Source organism: Octodon degus, unplaced genomic scaffold, assembly GCF_000260255.1.
Source record: "Octodon degus isolate 3935 unplaced genomic scaffold, OctDeg1.0 scaffold00077, whole genome shotgun sequence".
Taxonomy (NCBI): domain Eukaryota; kingdom Metazoa; phylum Chordata; class Mammalia; order Rodentia; family Octodontidae; genus Octodon; species Octodon degus.
Window position 1 is genome coordinate 6,885,348 of NW_004524653.1, and position 8,095 is coordinate 6,893,442.

Genomic DNA, 8,095 nt, shown 5'->3' on the forward strand with positions numbered 1-8,095 from the left:
ACCTTGGCCTTACTTTCTTCATGTCTCAGGTCTTTTTCCAAAAGTCTTCCATAATGAAGAGAAATCCCCTGCCTTGTGTGTTCATAAAAACCCTCTGGATTTGTTTCCTTTATGGTTTTTGTTTTTTTTTTTTTTTTTTTTTTCAGAAAAAGAGTGAATATATATAGGAGCCTGACTGCAGGTTATTTATCAGGGTCCTTGGTTTCTCCCCACGAGGTGCCAGGAGCCTCTCCCCTCCACCCAGTCATTTACTAGCTGGCAATGAAGTTCTCGTTCTTGTGTGTGTGGGTGCTGTCAATTTAACGCAGGGTCTTGCACATCTAAGCAAGTGCTGTGCTGCAGAGCTACATCTCCAGCCCTTCAAAAGCTTTTATATTGAGATAGGTTCTCACTAAATTGCCCAGGCTGAACTTGAACTTGTAATCCTCTTGAATTAGTCTCTCCAGTAGCTAAGATTACAGGTGCGTGTCAGCTGGCAATGATTTTCTTTTTTTTGAGATGAGGTCTCACTGTGTTGTTCGGGCTGACCTTGAACTCACTACAATCCTCTTGCCTCCTCCTCCTGAGTGCAGGCCTAACAAGCATGCACCCAACACCTGGTCTGACATTCTTAACGGTGTTTGAACATGGGGCCTGCAAGCTGCGCTGCTAGCCCTTGCCATGTCCCTCAGCTTTTGAGACTTCTGTCTTGCCAGTGATGGGACTCGGACAGCATAGAGCATGGGTACCCCAACCCCTGCTGTATCCCTAGCGGTGGGCAAAGGAGGTGCTAGGAAATACTTGAAGAGGGCTGGGTGGGCTGCAGAAAGCACATGGAGGCCCTGTGGGCACCCCCAGACCTCAGCCCCTGTGCACAAGCTGCTCTATTCATCAGCAACCTCCTCCCCTAGGTTGCTGTGGAATATTCTTCCAAGCTCTTCATGCGTGAGGAGCTGCAAGCATAGCTGTGCCATCTGTGGGCCTCTCGTGGGGCCCTCCATATGCCACGGCAGCTGGGCAGGGTGGCAGTCTCCAGATGTCATAGGATGAGGCTGGCTGGGCAAGGGGTACATCTTCCCTCTCAATCCTACAGCTCTGCCACTCAGGCCTCATTCTTGGGGCATCTACCTGGCCCTCGTGTCTGAAATGGCGTGGCCCAGGTGGTGATTCTGAGCAAGGCCAGCTAAGGACAGCTAGAGAAGCTCCGTGCACTGGGAGAAGACCATTGATGCCAACTCCAACTCTCAGAGTAGAGAAGGGAATGCTGCTTGGTGCTTAACCTGGGCGAACGAGAGTTGAATGTACCAGCATGTGCTGACGTCTGTTCTAGCAGCCTTCATCAAGACCTTCACAGCCTACAGGCCTTCCTGGGAGAAGGGAGAGGGAGGAGATGGGAGGAGAACTCGTGGGTCCGCTACCCTTGTTTCTGGTCTTAAGAGGGAGCTGACAAGGAAGGCGTGTGCAGCTGTGACAATTGACCAAGTGGTGTACTTAGGGCTTGCCACTTGTCTGTATACAAGTCTTTAAGGTTTTTTTTTGATGGTCCCTTAGGTTACTGTCAGCAGCGAGAGCATTACTTTGGGCTCAAGTGTACAGAGTGGCTGCCCCACCGGTGCAAGTACAAAAATGTGTTCCCTGTGGGGAGTGGATTCCCTGTGGCCCGAAGGGTCACGTGATCCTCTTTAAAGAACATACTTGGCACATCTCGGTTAGTGTTCTCCACTGTATGTCTCCGAGTCATATCAGCAATGTGCAGTAAGAACATCAAAGGGCAAAGTCCACCTCACACCTGCTCTTCTAGTCCTGCGCACAAGTGCAGCCAGCCCATCCAGTCAGCCAAGCCAGACCCTGAGTCATGCCCACTCCTTCCCTTCCCTCTCAGGTCCTTTCAGCGGTCTACCTCCAAGACGCATCTCCATCCTGATAGGTTATGGCCCTAGTCAGAATTGCTAAATTATTATGGTGGTCATCTAATATGGCTGAAGCCCTTAAAACAAAAGCTTATCTTCCCAGAGACCACCTCCCCTCTTCTTCTCCAACTCGGCCCAGGGTGCAGTTTCCTTTCACCTTTCTCTCCACCTCAGGGAAGGCCCCAATCAGCTCCTCAGGTATATCTAAACTTCCCCCTCAAGCCCCACCCCTGACAAAGGCCATAAAAGCCTCAGCCTCCCTTTGTTCCAATCCAGAGAATTCCTTATCTTCCCAAATTCTCTCCGTGTCCTCTAAGATAATAAAGCCCCTTTCCCTTTTCCTTCGGCATGTTTCTCTGCTGTGACACTGTTAAAACCTATCATGTCCTATGCACATTTCTGTCGCTGTCCCACCCGAGTCCTTGTGCATCAGCTGAACAACAGCCCCCAAAGACTTCAACCCCAAGTCCCTGACGCCCATGACTATGTTACTCTACATGGTAGAAGGGACTTCGCAGTGGGACTCAATCATGCGTGTTGCAATGGGTTATCCAGACAGACCCAGTGAAATCACAGAGATCTTTGCAAGGAGGAGACAGGCAGGTCAGGGTCAGGGATGGTGCTGTCGCACTGGAAGCAGGACAGAGAGAAAAGCTGCAGAGTCGGAGAGGCTGGAGTAAAGGGAGTTGCCTGGCTGACTGCAAGGAGCTGAGATTGCTACACTGTTGGTTCCAATGGAGAAGGGGGCCAAAAGCCAAGAAACACAGGCAGCCCCCAGGCCCAGAGCTGAAAACGGCAAGGGAAAGATTGCCCAATAGAGCACAGGAAAATTTTACCCGAGTTGAGCCGTTTGGTTTCAAGGCTCTGACTTCCACCACTAAAAGGTAATAAAACTATGTGCTTCAAGTCAGTAAATCTGTGACATTTGTTATGACAGCAGCAGGACACTCATACACCCACTGGCCTTGCCTGTGTGCCTACAACTTAACCCCTGCTTCATCCCTTGCTTCCTAATTTCCTTTCTTGCAGAACAACCAGAGGAAGCTGTACTATAATAACAGGACCACAGCATCCTTCTCTTCAAACCCTCTGTTTAGATGTGGTTCATCCCTAAGGTTTCAAATGTCACAAGCATGGTCCCCAGGGTGGCGATGTTAAGAGGAGGATCAGTGAAAGGCCGCTGGGGGCACTGCCCAACCATCCCTACCCCCAGGAAAGGCTGAGCAGGCCACACACACACACACACACACACACACACACACAATTATTAAGCAGTCCTCATTTATTAGCACACTATCACATAGCTATAGGGGAATGAAACTCCCAACCTAAAAAATACTTGGGATGAGTTTATGTTCTCTAAAGCTGAAGAATGAATTTTAGGAACAAATGGAGGTTAAGAACAGAATATATTTATTGGGAGCAAGAAAGCTCCTGTCTGAGAGAGGGACAGAAGGGGACCCAAGTTGGGTTGCCCCTGAATCTGTCTTTTCTAGGGACTTTTATAGAGCAAAACCCTGTGGTGAGGCAGGTCTAAGGTGGAGAACATGGGAACTCACACAGGAGGTGACACAAAACTATGGTCAGCCAACAAGATTACAAGCACCTTTGCTCAGGTAAAATTTATTAGATCCAGGACCAAATGGAGAAGCCAGTCACATAACAAGTGGGCATGAATACAGATGGGGAGCTTTTCCTGTGCGGGGCTGGGTTAGTGACTCTTCCAGGAATCAGAGAGATGGAGACCTATTTAGACTATCTACCAATCCCTGATGCTTATCTTTAGGGAGGTATGCATTTGTTTGATCTTTTGTCTTGAGGGCTGGCCCTCAGCAGGGGTGTCAGTCTCTCCCGAAGTTGTAAAGTCACCTTGTCTCCCATAATGTCTCCTTGACAGCCGTGCCCTGTCTGACTATCTATAATATTTCTAACTCAGCTGCTGCAACAATATCAAATCTTAGAATCTTAGACTGGGCGTGGTGGCACGTGCCTGTAATCCCAGCCCTTGGAGGGCTGTAAACAGGTGGATCACTATGAGTCTGATTTAATTATGAGACCCTGAACACCCTGTAGACCCTTCCCTAAAAATAAAAAAAAAAAAAAAAAAAAAGTGTAATCTTGGCCTAAAAGATTAGTTTTCAAGTTGATCAAGTGAAAGACGTTTTTTATTTTTACCTCATTCAGCTTTGTTGGATTTCAGGTGCACACGTTGGTAGATAACACATCTCATTATTAGTGACACACGACCTGCCTCTACTTAGGTTCTTTCATGGTGTAATATTAACCACAAATCCACCCACCACCCAACAGAAATCAGGACTCTAGTGATGACACAGGGCCTTCGCCCACATCGTCACTCTTAGCTTCCTTCATACATAGTTTTGTCATGTGTGGGAGTTGAAAGGTTTTTAGTGCTAGAGTTAGTACCTCCATGCAGCCTGATTTTTAGAAATTCAACCAAGGAAAAGAGTTCCCATGACATGCTTGCTTTTGAATTGGGAGACTCGGGTGTGACATTGCATCTCAGGTGCATGCGCTCTGCATACAGTGTGCATATAAGCATATCGAGCGCTTTAAGCGCACAAATGAGACAACCACTAGCAATACAGAATGTGTCAGAAACACGTGTGTCCTGCTGATGACCCAGTTGTCCACCATACAGGGTGACAAGACAAAAGACTGCACTGAAGTGATTCTGACCCCATAAGAGACCATTGGCAATGGTCAAGCCTGGGGACAAGGCTCATTACAGTGGCGATCTGTTGTGTTCATGGTGTACTGGGGATTGAACTCAGGACCCTGCACTTGCCAGGTAAGCACTTATTCTATTGAGCTATGTCCCCAGCCCCTTGAAAAAGGATTTCTGAAAATGATCAGGGTACATAGACTACTTGGGAACAGCGGAATACAATGGAGTCTTTTCTAAAGTGCTACACGGAGACAGAAGAGCCTGAACTCCACTTCGAGAACCAGACTCCCTGTCCACTAAGTTATTTCACAGAAGTTTATTTTCAGGAAGGACATGTAAAGGGAAGCTGCGAACCAGAGACAGTTCCCTGTCTCATGTGGAATTACTGAAAGATTAAATAATGTAGGTGGAAAAGGAGCCTGTAAATTACACATATGATGGCATAAGGTGAGTTGAAAGCACCTGGAAGACGGGCCTTCTATCCTAATTAACTTGCATTCTCAAAACTCGAGCAGTGCCCAGCACACAAGGGTAGACCTTGCCTCAGGAGTCCTGGGTTCTTAAGCGCCCACAGCCACAGGGCACAGGGCCTTTTGTAGCTCCCTGATCCTGAAGCAAAGTCACACCAACTGGACTAGTGAGAAAGTTCAGCAGACTAAGCTCCTACTTAAGCAAGCACAGAGACCTAGGTTCGATCCCCTGCACCGCAGGCCCTGCCCCAGGCACACTAAGCCGGCCACCAAGACCAGCATGGTGGTGCACGCCTGTAATCCCAGCGCTGGGGAGGCTGAAAACAGGAGGATCACTGAGTCCAAGCTGCGTAGTGAGACCCTGTAGCAAATACATTAAAAAAAAAAAGTCGCACCAACTTCGTGACCACAGGTAGGCTGTTAAGTCATGTAGTGGGGGTTGCTGGAAATAGACCCCAGAGCATCACATATACTTAGCATGTGCTCTGCCATGTGCCACCCCCTCCCTGTCTCCTAAACAATCTTGTGTGTGTGTATTTGAAGGAAAAGGCTTTTATAACCATGAAAATCTGCTCAAGCTTAAACATAACAAACATGCAAAGTAACATGAGATTATTTTAAGCCACCACATTGACAAAGATCTACAAGTTTGAAAACTGTAGGCAGCAAGAAAAATGGAAATAGCTTTTTTTCCTTTCTTTTTTTTTCTTTCTTTTTTTCTCTCTTTCTTCCTTCCTTCCTTCCTTCTTTTCTTGTATTTATTTCAATAATGCTATTGAAAGTTATCTCTCTTAGTACCAAACATAATGGCAGTTCATTAGGTTACCCCAGCCGACACAAAATTAAAACAAATGTTTTCAAAATATTGAAATATATCAGCCTTTTGGTAAAATTGAAGTTATCCATGGCTTACAAAGTATTAAAGGTCGACTATATTGTGGTTCTTTGGTTCATTGCACAATGCTTATTTACCTGTAACCTAATGTCCAGGTTAGTTAAGTCCACGCTGGACAGATGGAGGTTTCAGGCTGCACTGAGCAACTGCTTACAACACTAATAATACATGCACGGCTCCCCACCTTCCCTGGCTCACTCGAGGACGCCAGTGATCTCATAGTTATGAATGGCAACATATGCAATGTATTAATTATTGTAACTGCCCTACTAACTTTTTTTTGAAACTGTTTCATTGCTATTTTATGAATTCCTGCTTCCTTAAGACGCAGTATAGAAACTTGTGCAAGTATATTCTATTGCCTGGAAAAAACAACAACTAGAAGCCGTTTTATAGAAACATCCCATAGCAAAAGCTTCTGGGGTGCTTTCTCCAGCCAGAATTCAGAGTAAAGCAAGCTTTCAGAGTGATAATTGGTTTTGAGTTACTATGTAATATAACAGAACATGTTTTTTTAAAAATGGAACTAGATTAAGGAAGCAGATTCTGAATAAAAAATGTTCGTCATCAATACAAACATTGCTTGTTATTTTTTAATTTTATTTATTTATATTTATTTATTTATTTTTGCTCCGAATGCTTTCAGGGCAGGTTTGGCTGGCTTGAATTGTGGGGATCGAACCACAGCAACCTGCTTTGTTGAAGCAGCCACTTAAAGAACTGAGCTAAGGGGCAGGCCCCCATTGCTTGTTTTTTAGAAAAAATATTAAAGTTAGTTCAATGAATGTGCAAAGCTTATCAGGTCTATATTTTGACTTAATACAAAATATCTTTAAATTTAAATGTAATTCCCATATAGCTCTGAATTATCTATTACTTGCAGTATGGGTGTTAAGAAATCATTACATCGTCTAGAATATAACCCTTATTATGCCTCTAAAAAGTACACGTGTGACATGTTGGCTTTGATGTAAGATTCAGAATTTAAAATTTAACATTTGATTTTTTTTCTCAACCACATGGACTTACCGAGGTAATCCATTTTGAGATCAGTGAGTGATTAGGGGTACTAAAGATGGAGAGAGGTTCGTGGTGAAGGTGCGGACTTCCCTGGTCTTGCTTGGCCCTATGAGATGCAGGGACTCTCTGACAGAAAAATTCAAAGTGGGGCTCAAAATGTATTGTGTTAGTGAAACTTGTCAGGTAATGTTTCTTCTTTTTTGTACTGGGAATGGAGCTCAGGCCTCGTGCCTGCCAGTCAGGTGCTGTGCTGCTGAGCTGTCCCCAGCCCTAAATCTTCTTTTAAAAGCTGCTAAATAAAAATAAATAAATAAATATTTAGCATTTAATTTACATAGGTTACCATTTTCAGCGTCACCTACATATGATTCATTGATCCACCTCTGAATAACTACTACAAAGACAACAATATGCAATGTATTAATTATTGTAACTGCCCTACTAACTTGTTTTGAAATGGTTTCATTGCTGTTTTATCTTTTTTTCTCCTTAAGATGAATTAAAAAATATGTTGATCCAATATAGAAAGTGAGACGGTTGGGGAGATACCTTAGTGGCATAAGTGTCTGCCTCACAAGTTCAAGCTCCAGAGTTGGATCCCCCGTACTGCAAAAGGAGAGAGGAGAAAGTGGGAGGGAGGAAGGGGGAGAGGAAGGGGAAAGGGGAGGGGGAGAGTAAGGAGAAGGGAGGGGAGGGGGAGGGGCAGGGAAGTTCCTTGATGGAGAAAGGGAGTCCTTTTTTTTTATTTGATTTTTTTTTGGGGGGGGGAGAGTCTTGAAAGGCTTTCCAACATCATTTTGGCCACAAGTCCAGCCAGAAGTCCAACCCGTTGACATGCTTTATTTATTCCAGAAAACCTCCTAAGACATTCGAACCTGATATCTGGTAATCAAGACTTTTGTCGGGGATTTTTGCAATTACAGATTTTAAATAAAACCTAGGTGTCCCAGCCAGGTGTGACAGCACTTGACTGTAACCCCAGCATGCTGGATGCTAGAGACAGGAGGATCGCAAACTCGAGCCCATGTCAGGCACCTTAGTAAAACCCTGTCTCTAAATAAAGCATAAAGGGCTGGCTGGGGAAGTAGCTCAGTGAAAAATCCTACACTCCACCAAGCACTTCCACCCAAAA